This window comes from Rousettus aegyptiacus, unplaced genomic scaffold, assembly GCF_014176215.1.
Source record: "Rousettus aegyptiacus isolate mRouAeg1 unplaced genomic scaffold, mRouAeg1.p scaffold_m13_p_6, whole genome shotgun sequence".
NCBI lineage: Eukaryota > Metazoa > Chordata > Mammalia > Chiroptera > Pteropodidae > Rousettus > Rousettus aegyptiacus.
In genome coordinates this window covers 32,700,292-32,714,552 of record NW_023416309.1, presented here as the reverse complement: position 1 = coordinate 32,714,552, position 14,261 = coordinate 32,700,292, and the positions used below count along the sequence as shown (strand labels likewise).

General features: G+C 35.2%; 1 pseudogene; it reads right to left on the bottom strand.

The window, feature by feature from the left end:
- Positions 1-6,135: 6,135 nt before the first annotated feature.
- On the bottom strand, positions 6,136-6,254 carry LOC118604266 (annotated as a pseudogene).
- Between the last annotated feature and the right edge of the window lie 8,007 nt (positions 6,255-14,261).

Here is a 14,261-nt window from a genome sequence, read left to right as displayed (position 1 = left end):
TTCTGAAAGTACTAACATGAAATCCTTCATCCACCCCTGGGTCCTGATTAGCTTTACTTACAGAAAGAATTCCAGGAATCCCTTTGGGTTTCTATGAGTCACAAAATTGCTTAGTGAATCTGAAGTCTCTAATTTACTCTCATTATTTGCTCCAGCATTTTTTTTTTTTTTGGTTTGATTTTGGTTTTAGATATTCTGAGCCTCATTTTATAGCTCTGATGAATAATCACTGTTGGAGTTCTCTGCTATGAATACTTAGCTGTAGCAATTTCCCCCTGTCCACTGATACCTGGCATAAGGTAGTCTTGTGAGTCCCAGACTATCTACCTCCTATAGCCTTGATCTAAGAAGTGCCACAGTTCTTTGTCGGGATGCTGTTTCTGTGGAAATAACATGGAATGTCTTTTAAAAATATCTGGGGGTAAGAAAGGGTCCTTTTTCTCTGTACTTCTATTTTCTTGTGTGCAATAAACTTTTTTCCCTATTTATGTGCTAACATCTATTTGACAGTAACACTAAATCTCAGGTATAAAAATCTACAGTGGCATTAAAATGTAATTGCTTTTGTAGATCCAGACAAAGAGACTTGATATTGACTTAGCCAGTAATGAGCCAGTAATTTTAAATTAGAAAAATAAAAAGCACAAATGAATTCTCTACTTTTTGATATCCCGATACATATTGAGCACAATGGTAGGTACTAAAGACAGTTAAGGCTTTCATTTCACATGAATTCTGAAAGGCAACATATTATTCAGTATTTTTCTCTTTTTGCAGTCTCTCACAGTCTCTCACCATTCAGCAGATTCTTTGCATGCATTTGTTCATTCACTCAGCATACTGGTCATACACCAGTAAGTACTGTCCATACCAATGAAACACTAGCAGTCAGTCTGAGGGAGGATCTTAAAGTCTCTTGATATTTCTTAAAATAAGTAAACATTTCCACGGAAAAATATTTTACCATTGCATAAATTTTCTGATTCATCTCTTGACCAAAAGTGAAATACAAATCTATTGTTTTCTTTAGGAACGAACTCAATTTCTATAAAGGTGGGCAGGTTGGTGTCTTAATCTGCTAAGACTGGCCATAACAAAATACCACAGGCTGAGTAGATTAAACAAAAGAAATTTATTATATTACAGTTCTGAAGACTGGATGTCCAAGATGAAGGTGCTGGCTGAGTTGGTGTCTGTCAGGGTTCTTTTCCTGGCTTGCAGATGATTGCCTTCTCATTGTGTCCTAAGGTGGGGGGTAAAAGTAGAGGCGGGGGATAAAGAGAGAAAGAAGGAGAGGGAAAATGGAGGGGGGCAGAAATAATAAAGACGAGGAGAGAGGAGAGATACCTTATTCTTCTTAAAAGGCCACTGTCCTATCTGATTACAGCTCTACTCTTATAATCTGATTTCTTAAACCTTGCTTCCTAAAGACCCTATCTCCAAATATAGTCACACTGGGGTTTCAAGCATCAATGTACAAATTTTAGGGGATATAATTCAGTCTCTAGTAGTTGGGAACACTTTAAAAGCATTTTGCCATCTTCCTACTTCAATAAAGAAAAAAAGAAAGCGTTCAAATATTTCAAATCTTATAGATCAATACAAACTTTGTGCTAAAAAGGATATAAGGTCACCCAGTCTAATCTCCCTCTTAAAAATGGAAACTCCTTCCCTGACCGGAATGCTTCTGAAGAAGGTCTTAGGATTTCTTGATCTCTGTGTTATTTTTTATTTTATACAAGGAAAAGTAATAAATTCTTTAATATCTTAAAAAACTCTCACTATCTGAAAAAGGCCAAAATCACCTTGCAAAGACCTTTTAAAAATCAGAAGTTTTATAGTGTTTTTCAGATATATTTCTCAATTGAGTGAAGAAAAATGGGGCATTAAATCCCTGTTCTTTGGCTTTACTTTCCCTTTCACTCCAAGGGACAAGAAACAGTACTAGCTAACCAGTCTATACATGGTACACTATCCAGGAACTGCAGTCCCCACTGTGCTGCCATTACAAGTAGTCAGAAAAGGTCATTGTGACTTAAAGTGAGCACTGTGGGAGAAATGAGCTGGATCCATGAATCAGTGATGATTCATTCTCAGATCATACTACCATGTGAAGCTTAACAGTATCTGGTATCACAGGATGGGATTCTAACACTGAAAAACTCCATAGACATTCCAAGGTATTCGAAATTGTTTCATCTACATCATCTCTAGTGTTATTGATGGTTTATCAGATGGGGATTGATGTCAGTGAACAAACCCTTACCGAATGCCAGCTCTGTGCAGTGAAGAAGGCTGGGGATAAAACGAAAATATGACACCCAATGACATCCATAGAAATGAGGAAGAAACCTGGGAGCCCTGGCCAGTCTAGATAAGACCTCCCTTCTCCTTTGCCCCTACATCAACACACCCAATCACCAACCCTTCTCCTCTCATTGATACTCACATACTCATCAGTACTACCTGCTTCATACCATCAAAACTGAGCTCATTTCTGCTTCCAATCATCCAAAGCAGCCTGTAACTCCCAGGTCATCCTGTATCCTTCAGGTTCTATCCCTGTATCACTCCATATAGACCACTTCTAATCCATCACTCACCCTACTTCGATTCCTAAAACCATTTCACTATATATTCTGAAACTCAGGGTCGATCATGAACAAAATTCTCAATAACTTCAGAATCTTCTCCAAATGTTCAGTTTGCTCTAAAAAGTGAGTCAAAATGCACTGCTTCTGCTGCAGGAGCTCTAAGTGATTGATATTTTTTTCTCCCAAGCCCTTTTCCATTGGCGTTTGGGGAAGATTGGTGTGCTCCTTGCTACTCATTGATACTTCAGACCATTCTTTCTTCTCCCCCGCTCTCGCTTCCCTGCCTTGTACTCAGTTTTATACCACATGTCATCAGACTGTAACATCCACTCTCTCTCCTTGCTGTGGTCATCTGCACACCCCAGATCAGTCCTTCTCATTACCTTAAGCTTTTAGCCCTTGGGTCAGTGAATTCTTTCCAATTTTGTTTCTGTTATCATTTTTGGTGCTTTTAATGTCTATGTAGGTGATCCTTTCAATACCTTAGTCTCTCATTTCCTTATTTCCTTAACACTCTCTGCTTCAGGGATCCAACTCTCAATCCTAGTTTACCCATTAAATCCCAAAGTCGCAATTTTGATTTATTACCATAAACTACAATATATCTACATAATCTCAATTTTGATCAATTCTTTTTCTGACCACAACATCTCCAGGACCTACAATCCACTGAAATATCCATATTTTCACTGTCTAGTGCCACCTCTGCGTTCTTATGTCCCTTCTAGTGTAGCTTAAATTTTCTAGTGTGTTGTAATCTCTTCCTGCATTCTCCCCTAACTCCCTTGCTACTGTCTCCCTTTATTACCTTCATCTGGCAAAATCTCAACTCTAGTTAAATACTCTTTTCTGTTTTCGCACATTCGAAAGGACTGTAGAAAAACATATATACTTGCTGAGCTGTTTTTAATTCTGTAAAAACCATATTCATGTCTGTACTATAGCACAGCCCATCAATATGTATCCAGCCACAGTACACACAGAAACCCATTTATTCTCCCAGTCTATAATAGGCAATTATTAAAACTTGAACAAAGGCATATTTAAAATTTTAACAGTTTGAGCAAAAATTGATTTAAAAAGAGCAGCATTCAATCTGGCAGATAGAAAGGAGCTCCAAGGAGTTTACAAAATGAAAGACTTTTATAGGCAGAAGGGAGAAAGAACAAGGAAGTTATACTTGCCAAAAAGCAGATCGATTATTTCAAGGTTACTTTCCTTTAGGGGATGGCAGGTAGAGGTAAGGCAGATTACCTAACCTATGCTGATCAGGTGATTCCTGACTGACTGATTTATGATTCATTTCTTGAAAAGTTGAAACTGTAGCTAGTTAAGTCTTTGGAGATGTGAGTCTTAGCATAAGTGACTCCATTTTAGGTCTGTTGTCTTGTTTACAACTATACATTCACTTCCATTCTTAAACCTCACCCTTGGCTGATGGCATTGGTTCCTATTTTGTTTATAAAGTAAGTGTCCAGCAGAGAACTTGCACAAGATTCCACCATCATAATCTGTCTTCCTGCCTACATTTTGTACTCCCTTTTATAACTATGATTTCCCTTTGTAATTGTTTGAACTGCCCATGCTCCTGTCTAAGGCCAGTCTTTCACTTGAACTCACTCCAATCAATATTATAATCCCACCATTCCACCACAACTATTTTTGTCTAGACGTTAGATCAACAATGATCTCATATTGTTTAATCTGATTTCTAATCTAATTTTATTAGTTGGTTTCTTCCTCTTCTTTGCAATATATTTTTCTCCTTGGCATCCCACATTCTTGGTGTTCCACCTATCCTAATGCCTGGTCTTTAACAGTCTCCTTTTCTGGTTCCTTCTCATCTCTCTGACCTGTAAACATGGTCTTTGCCTCTATTATTACTTTCCTGATGATCGTAAGATTGCATTGATCCCATGGCTTTGAAGCACTTATACTCCAATGACTCAAATTTTATCTTCAGCCACACATTTTCTCTGAACTCAAAAATTCTATCTTACTCCCTATTTGAAATTAATTTGAATGTCTTAAAGTCAGTTTAATATTAATTTACCTAAAACCAAACTTCTTATTTTTCTCTCAAATTTTCCCATCCAATAGTCTTTCTTAGCTTTGTAAATGTAACATCATCTCCCTGGTGCTCAGATTGAAACTTGAGCCTTCCTTGATTCCTCTCTTTCTCTCATACCCAGTGTCCAATCCACTAGCAAATTATATCATCTCTACCTTCAAAATACATCAAGAAAGCTCCACTTTTTACCATGTTTATCACTTTCCCCCTGGTGCAAGCTATTATTTACTTTCATATAGATTATTGCAATAGCCTCCTAATTGATCTCCCTGTTTCTCTTCTTGCAAACAAAGCCAGAGTGATCTTTAAAAGTTTTAAGTTAGATGATGTCACTCCTCTGTGAAAATGTTCAATGATTACCCATCTTAAAGCAAAAGTCAAAATGTTTACAATGGCTCACAGTATTACATGGTTCACCTTAACTCCCCTTACCTTTCTAATTTAATGTCTTACTTTTACTTCTTTGTTAACTCAGCTCCAGCCGCACTGACTGCTCAGGTTTGCTGAGTACTCTTTCACTTCAAGGCTCTGCACTTACTGTTTCCTCTGCTTGGAATACTCTTATCCAGAGTTGTATGGTTTGCTTCCTCACGGCATTCTGGTCTGTGTTCAAGAGTCAACTTCTCAATAAATTCTTCCATGACCATTCTCCTAAACTGAAATTCCCACTACTATCCTCTGCTACCGAGACTTCTCATTCCTTTTCTTTCTTTTTTTTTCTGTAGAATTTATTATCATCTGACTCTTGGTATATTTTTTCTCATATATGCCAACATAAAAATGATTATGTTTATTGCACTAGAAAAGAAGGTTCATGTAAACAGGAAGTTTGAATTTCTTTAAAATTTATATCCCTGTACCTTAACTAGTTCCTGAAATACAATGGACACACAATAAATATGTGTTCTATTAGTTGCAAAGAGGTTGGCAGTCTACTTTGGGGAAAAGGTGAATTAAAATAATGAGCCGTGCATTCCAGTTTGCTTAGGTGCACCTACTTGACAGTCCACTTTACCAGTTAAGTCTTTCACTTTATTCATATATTTGTGAAGGAATAAGAATCAGGACCTTTAGCTGTGATGAAAGTCATGTCCTTCATTCTAAATCTGCTACTGATAAGAATTAATCTTTAGCCTTCTTTCAAAGACTGTTCTTGAAGAATAGCAGTGTTTATTATCCTGTAGACAAATTCTCCCGTTATGGCATTTCTTTTATATTGTGTTGGTATATTTCTGGTGTTGGTCCTGGTCTTCTTTGGTTCAGTCCTACAAAATAATAAAATATGTGTATATATCCATGATACCGTATGGTTGAAATCTAGAAATCATAAGTCTCTATAATTTCCAAGAGGACCTTCACATAAGGAAGGAGAAAATGAATGAATAATATTCATTTATCCTTTTTTATTTTTATTTGCTCACCCATTCAGTAGATTAGTAGATTAGTTTGTTTTGTTTTGTTTTGTTTTAACATCTACGGCACCTGGTATTCCTAGGTGGTCTCCCATGCAACTACTAATGAGGCTCGACCCTACTTAGTTTCTGAAATCAGATGAGATCAGGCACGTTCAGGGTGGCATGGCTCCAGACTCAGCCGATTAGTTTTTAGTGCCTCCTATGTTCATTCATCGCTAGAGTGTTCTAAGTCCAATAGTACTGCATTTAAGGATCGGAAAACCTAAATTTTAATTCCCACTCTAATACTTTCTCTCAACGCATATTGTTTCTATCAGTTTTTCTATCTGTTCCCTATAAGAAGATTATAGTCCTTCCACTTCTAAAAATAGGCTTGAACACGTGACTTGCTTTAGCCAATAAAATGTGAGTGGAGTATTTTATGCTAAGTCTCAGGAAAAACTCTATGTGGTTCTACCATTGCCCTTTTACCTCTGCCATGCAATAAGACAGAACTTCTTCTTCAGCCTGGGTCCTAGAATGAAGGAGGTGTGGGACAGAACAAAAGATAATTCACAAATGCCCTGCATGTGAGTGATATATAAATGCTTGTTATTGTAATCCACTGAAATTTAGGGTTCATTACACAGCATGACCTAGTGGCTTTCAACAGGTGTCATAGTTTTTTCATTTATGCAAAGAGGAAAATAATATCTTCCTTGTCTATGCCAGAGTTGTTGAGAGGTTCAAATGAGAAATAGACATGTGAAAATTTGCATAAAATTCTATTATGCTGTTCAAATTATTTTTGGAACTCTTAAGTAGAGTAGTATTCCCTTATCTGCAGGGGATATGTTCTAAGACCCCACTGGATGCCTGAAATCGTGGATAGTACCGAACCTTATATAAACTATGCTTTTTCCTATATATACAAAGCTATGATAAAGTTTAACTTATAGATTCAGTAAGAGATTAATAATAATAACTAATAATAAAATAGAACAATTGTAACTATACTATAATTAAAATTTTGTAATGGATGATTCACTTCCCAGGTTGGATAGAGTGAGATGGCTAAAGACTTCATTGTGCCACTTTGAATGATGTGCAATTGAAAATTTATTGTTTATTTCTGGAATTTTCTATCTAATATTTTTGGACTGTAATTAACTGTGGTAACTAAAATTGTGGAAGATGAACTATGGGTAAGGAGGGGAGGCTACTGTATATGATATTCCAAGATCTAGAGGTATCTATGTTTCTTTATCCCTACACACCGGTCTTTCAATGGAAAGAAAGTACTTGAGATACTTTGCATGGATGAATTATTCTTTCCTCATTTTTATTTATTAAAAAAAAAATAAAGCTGATTTTTAGACAATCAGTGAAGGATATTAGTGAGACATAAACACTGTATCCTCGAGACCGTATTCCTTTAATGTGATGCCTGCCTCACCTCTCTGCCCACACATACTTATTACATAAATCTCACATTTCTTTTCTCTTTTCCCCCACCATTGTACTATGTTGTTTTACAGGATTTCCAGTTTGTGTCTGAAGTCTTGGAACTCTGAATTACCTTAATAGAGATCCTGAGGAGCATGTGTCAATCAATGGGCATGAGTGGCAGAGACTGCCCATTGCTGAGTTAGTGTGGGCACAAAGTTAAGTGTAGATTCCAATTTTGCTCTCACTTTCCTACATAGGTAAGGTATATCAGTGGGCTGGAAGGAAATGTTGCATACTGAGACCAGTGAGCTAGTTGTGAGAGGAGGCAAATATAGAAGCATATAAATTATCTCATTAATCTTCACCGCAATTTTACCACGTACTTGCCATTATTTCCATTTTGCAAATGAGAAAACAGGCTCAGCATGGTGAAGCTTCTCATACAAAATGGTGAAAGCCAGAAGAAGTTCCATAACTCAAAGCTTTCTACTCCAAATTCCTAAGTCTTTTTCATCATATACTTTACCTGGACATTTCAGTATATATGTGGCATTCTGGAAAACACAAAGCTAAGTGTTAATTTCAGCCATAGCACGTAAACACCTGATTTTTTAGCATGTAAATGAATCCAGATTTAGTGAGAACCCCTAGATTTTGTTTTGTGGCAGAAGATTTGAGGAGCAGGCAGAGAAGGTTGGATGATGATTCTGATCCCAGTTAATAGTTTTAAAAAGTAAAATGAAAGTTTCATCAGCTGTTAGAAAGAGCCTAAATTTGTTTACACAGCACAGCTGAAATGAGACTGATGTGAAAATAGGAAAGATCATGAAGTACTGAACTTTCTCTAAGATTAACTCTGGTAAGTATAGAAAATAAGGTGATTATTAAGAATAGAGCTAGTGGCTTCTATAATGAAAGATGGTATTACCTTTGTTCTCTGACTTAGTTCTTTATCAGTTTTTATTTGTCTCACTGGTTATGGTAAACAGAGAAGTCTGAGATGGCTTCTGATTGTCTATTAGCCTTGAGGTTGCCTTGAAGGTTGGCTGAGGAGGTTTTGGGCAGACCAGCATCCCCTGAATAGAAATCCCCGAAGACACAAACTTTAGACAGAATGGAAAGAGTTTAATTAGGATGCTTTTAATGTGTGTGAAAATGCTACATTTTACCATAAGTCAGCAAATAATTTTTTTGCTGGAAGACAGTATGATGCAGTGAAAAAACCTTTACAGTTGAAAAGATAAGTCTGAATTCAGCCTTTTTCATGTGCTAGCTTCCAGATATCAGGAAGTCACTTAACTCTTTTTGTCCTCTTATCAGTTAATGTGTGAAAGGTAATTAGAATTTTGGTATACAGTAAGCACACAACAAATGTTCACTGTTGTTATTATTATTAATATTATTATCATTAAGCATTATTATTAGTTGTATAATATAACTGTTAGCACCTACTTTATAGAGCTGAAAGTATTAAAAACCTTCTAAATAAAATAACTAATAAAGTACTGGACAGTGATCAATGCAGTAGATAAGCTATATCTGTGTCTGCTGATTTCTTTATTCCATTACTCAGAGACCAGGAGACCTGAGTAGGACCTGGATTTTAAGCTACCCAAGTGATTCTACTATGGATCTGAGAACAACTAAAACTGTATTAGGAAGATTAGCATTACTATATTTATTCAGCACCTGCCATGTTCCAGAGCTAGCATTAAGTGCTTAAGAAAAATTTAAAAACAAATAGAAATGGTGTTTGTCTTCAGGAATTTATCATAAAGGTGAAAATGAAACATACATATTAAAATATATTTAACAAAAAAACCAATAAGATGATTTATGGCTTCTATGGAATGACATTGAATAGTTCTACAGAGGTCGAGAAAAGTTAGAGGGCTTGTCCTACTAAAGTAGATGCAAACAAAAAAGGTAAATTGGAGAGACCTCCTGGACCCACCCTGAAACTGCACACTGCTTTTTTTTACCCTAAAGTTTTCATCCAACCCTTTTATAATTTTAGAAAACAAATTGGCTTAAACATCTAGTAGAAGATTCCCCCATTCGCCATTAATAGAGATAATTTCTTATCGAATATTTATTTATAATTTATTTAAAATATATTTATTTTAATCTTACATATTAATAAAGTGATTAATAAATAATTACTTGTCAAAGTAGATTGCAATTGTCATTGATAACTAAGAAATATTTTAACATTATATTCTCTGTAAGTCCTTATTTGCAGATATTATCAATTCACAGTGCTAGCCTAAAGAGAAATTCAGATTTGGTTAATGGTTTTTCTTGACATATAAGAAAATATGTCTTTTAAAATTTACTTGCTAGAGAAAAAGAAACATTTTAAGAACAGAGAATATAGAATATTCAACTTAGATGGGAAGACTTATGTCACTAAGCCTTATTCTGAATGACTAGAACTCAATTAGTACAACTTCAGAAAGGAAAATATTTCTTTTGATCTACTATGATTAAAATAAGAGGCTTTTGATTTACTTATCACTGACATAGATGCAGCCCACATCTCTGGGGACCTGATCGTTAAAACTGATGATCAGAGAGCTTATTGTGGTCTTGAAACCCTTTTCTTTGAATTTGTAGTCCAAAATCAACAGAGTTGGTTATAAACCCCAAGGAAAAGTTGAGTTATGGAAAGTGAGAGTCAAAAGTCTGCATTTTCTTATAACGAGATGATTTAAGAGGAAACAAAGCAGAAAACAAAACAAAAAAATGTAGTGAGAGGAATTGAGTTTTCGATCTGACATATTTTTTCTTACTGTGATACCAGCTGATCAATGATTCTTGATAGAAGAATAGTCTGCCTTCACCAGGGAAAGTTGTCCCCCATACCTTCAGAAAGGACACACTTGGAGTGAGGAAGGGTAGATGGATTCCCACCTCTCCAGCCAGAGAAACAGGATCAATCCTGCTGAACAATAAGGTGACAGATGGCCCTTACAGAGTGATACTACTTCTTGTAATGACAAAATCCAGGATATGGCCATGTGAGCAGGTGATAGAAAAGTGATGGAGGAAGAAATAGTTAGAAGTAAGGTAATCATAAACTGAAGAACCAGGGTGTTGGGTTGAATGTTAAAGCCATTGAAATGAGAGTAGATGTTGGCTAGAATAAAATTTTCTGCTCTTACTTCTGCATGGAAACCAGCACTGTTATGTCCATTTAACTATTTATTTTCTCTTGTTTTATTTTGCTCCAGTATTTTCTCCATTCTTTTTTTTCCTGCTGCTAAATTCATTTTACTGGAAACCACATTCTGACCTTCCTATTCCTTTGTTCAAAACCTGTTGTGGCCACTTTTTGTTGGTAGGACTAGGAAAAAAAAATTCTTATTCTATATTTCTAGGACTTCTGAAACATCTGTTCTGTTCACTATATCTAAATTAGTTTTCCCCTATACTCTCTATTCTCTATTCTCTTATCCTGCTAATATGTTTTCAGAACTGTGCAATGCATATCTAAGGCCCTCAAAATTATTGGCTATATAAATGATAAATGGCCTAGAAAGGTAGTAATAAAGACCTTAATTAAGATAATTCACTAGGAATTGTTTTGAAGAAAAATCTCACAGAGATTGGTATGTTACTGACTGAATATATTAGGGAAAATTGTGGTAGCCCAGACTCTGGTGTCCAGAAATTATTTTAAATGTTTTCCTTTCCAAGTCATAGCCCTGGAAAAATGTCAAAAGATGCTGTTTTATATCTAAATTAATTTCTTTTCCTCTCTTGTTATGTGTTTATTAAGGGTTCACAGATAGACTTTCTAAAGGACAAAAATCGTGTTTACTTCCAAGCACCTGTCTCTTCATCCTTATCCCTACATGTTTTATCTTGTCCATCTCAGCTTCATGTATTCCATAGTTCCATATACTTGTGTTCTCTTCTCATATACAATATTCACTGATCTAGTTAGACTTGTCACATTGGCTGTTTGTCAATAATTCTTGAATAATACAAACATTTAGCATATTTGTATATAGATACACCTGATGATTCTCAGTTGGGGAAACTACCAATCAATTTTAGAATTTTTTTTTATTAAGCATAAAATGTAAAATGTTTATTTTTATGATTATAATTTTATCTACTTCTACATGTTCACTATAGAAAATTAGGAGAATAATAAGAAGCAAAAAACAAGCAAATAAATAAACAAACAAAACTACAAAAACAGCTCTAGTCGCTATCCTTGCACCCAGTGATGAACTTCATTTTGCTATATACCTTCCAAGTCTTAATTTTTTTTCTACTTTGTTTTTGTAATAAGGTAATTAAAAAATAAATGTGTGCTAATATCTCTTTTTCCCGCTCTCACCAATAGAAAAGAAAACTGGTTTCCCTATTACCTCCTCCAACCACTGGGAAAAATAACAACTTTTGGGCTTAAGTCCCTTTCTAAGAATTCAGTGTGTCTCTACAGGAAGGAATTTGAGAGAAAGAGTCAGAAGCAAAAAGGCAGGGGAAATTTAGTTTCTCCCCTAGACTGGGGAGCAATGAGCAATGAGATCTCTAAATTGGAAAGTAGTTATAGGGTTCCAAATGTGTGCCAAAGGGGATAAGCACTGAGAGAAATATTCCTAAAGCTTCCAGAAGCAGCAGTGTCTGAGAGACAAATGATAGAGACCATATCTGAGAGCTTAGGAGCATTGAAAAGATGCTAACTATTGTGGAGTAATAACTTGGTCCCTAGTTCTATTTTCTGGCACTACCTAAATCCAATATTAATTTTAAGTTTCTTTGAGATAGTAGAAGACTGTAACAATGAGAGTTTCATTTTCTAATGATCCAGTGAGTAGGAGCTTGGAAGGACATTAAAATTAGAAAAGTATAAGAATGTACCATTTCTTATAGCTGATGCTGATATCTAAACATCATTCTCTTTGTCTCTCCTTTTATTTCTGTCTCTGTCTTTATTTCTCTATCTCTGTCTTATCTCTGTCTTCTCTCTATATACACATACACAGGCACACATATAGTGTCCATGTGCATAAAGCAAATATGAATTCATAATTTATACACCAATTTTTTAAACTTTCTTTATAAAAATTAAACATACTCGTCATTTCCCAGTTCCAAGTTCTCCCAAACATGATATTTTATGGCTGCACGGTTTTTCACCACCCGTATAGCTGTTGCATACTTTGTTATTACTAATGGTTGACATCGTCCTGATGGAACACAGTTATTTCTAATATTCCCTGTTATAAAAGTACAGCAGTAAATATTCTTTTCACATAAAATTTTGTGTGCAACTCTCATTCTTTCTTTAGTGTATGTATATCCTTAGAAGTAGGATTTTGAATTAAAGAAAATACACTTTTTTAAGCCTTTTTGGTGTCTAATTCCAAATTACTCTCCAGAACAACTTTAATAATGTATATCATACCAACAATTCATAAGTATGCCATGTTTCTCCTCTTTTTAGAAGAGATTGCAAATTTGAATTGCATGACTTCTGAAAGAACCACTTCTGGTAATCTTTGACAAATTCTAACTAGTAAGAAATGTGATAGAATAATAGTGCTGATGTTGTCCAAGTTGTCAAAAAAGTAGAATGTAATATATTCTGAAAACTGCTTGGCAAAATGGATATTGATCTATGGGGAAAAAATCTAGAGTCGATGTGTTATTAGAAAGCTTATGACTGTGTGAACTTTCACTTGGCTTTAGCAGTTTACTTGAACGAATAATCACAGCAGCACCACAACCAATTTAATGACATTCTTACTCCCTAATAGAAACCTGTTTAATTAGGTGCTGTAGTACTAACTAACAATATCTATTTAAAGAACGTCCCTTAATCTTCTTCCTGGATTTGGAGATCCAGATATCTGTTATTTCAAGATATTCTTGAATCATGCAGGGTGTTAAGCAATAAATCATTAATAAGATTGTCTGTATCTCAGACAATTCAGTCATTGGGACTGATTGACCCAATGACTAATAAGATCATGAGTAAAAATCTGTGGGGGTAAAATAAAAGTGACTAATTAACTGAATATGATGATTCATTGATTACATTTAAAAAGCTATATTAATAATATCAAAATCTTCTCATCTCTCATATGATTGTGAGGAACCAGAAAATGAAACCCTGGTATATGGCCAATTAGAAGACATGGAAGAATGCCAACTCCTAAAATATCTTTAGCTTATTTAGGACCAGATGGGATCAGTGATAACTGAAATGAAGATTATTCTAAAAATAACCATCATGTTTTTCTATTGAAAGATAGAAGATTTGAAAAGGATGATAATTCTGGGTACATAATGGAAAAGTGGCTGTGTACCAGAGGTAACTTGGCATTGGTCTCTCAGGTTCCAAACACTTTGCAGTAGGCCTGAGTCCTAGCAAAAATTCAGCTAAGAAAATTACTAAAAGTGATCCTTTAAACAGGGCAGCTTGTCATTGTATTATAGATTATTCTTGAATAATTGTCATGAGAATTCTTATGGCAATTTATGGACTCCAATGATTCATGGAACAATAAGATAATGTTCCAAATCTTCCATGAGAAGAAAATTTAAACAGATGTATTTCAATCTTAAAAGGCAAGATGGAGATTCTAGAAAGATAGGGGCAATAGAGGAATTATTGTTTAAGTAACTTACCAATTCCCATGGGAAGACCAACTAAATAACAAAACTAAAATCCTATGGACAACAAAAAGAGTATTTCCTCTAACCCCAAAGTATGTTTGTAACAAATATCCACCA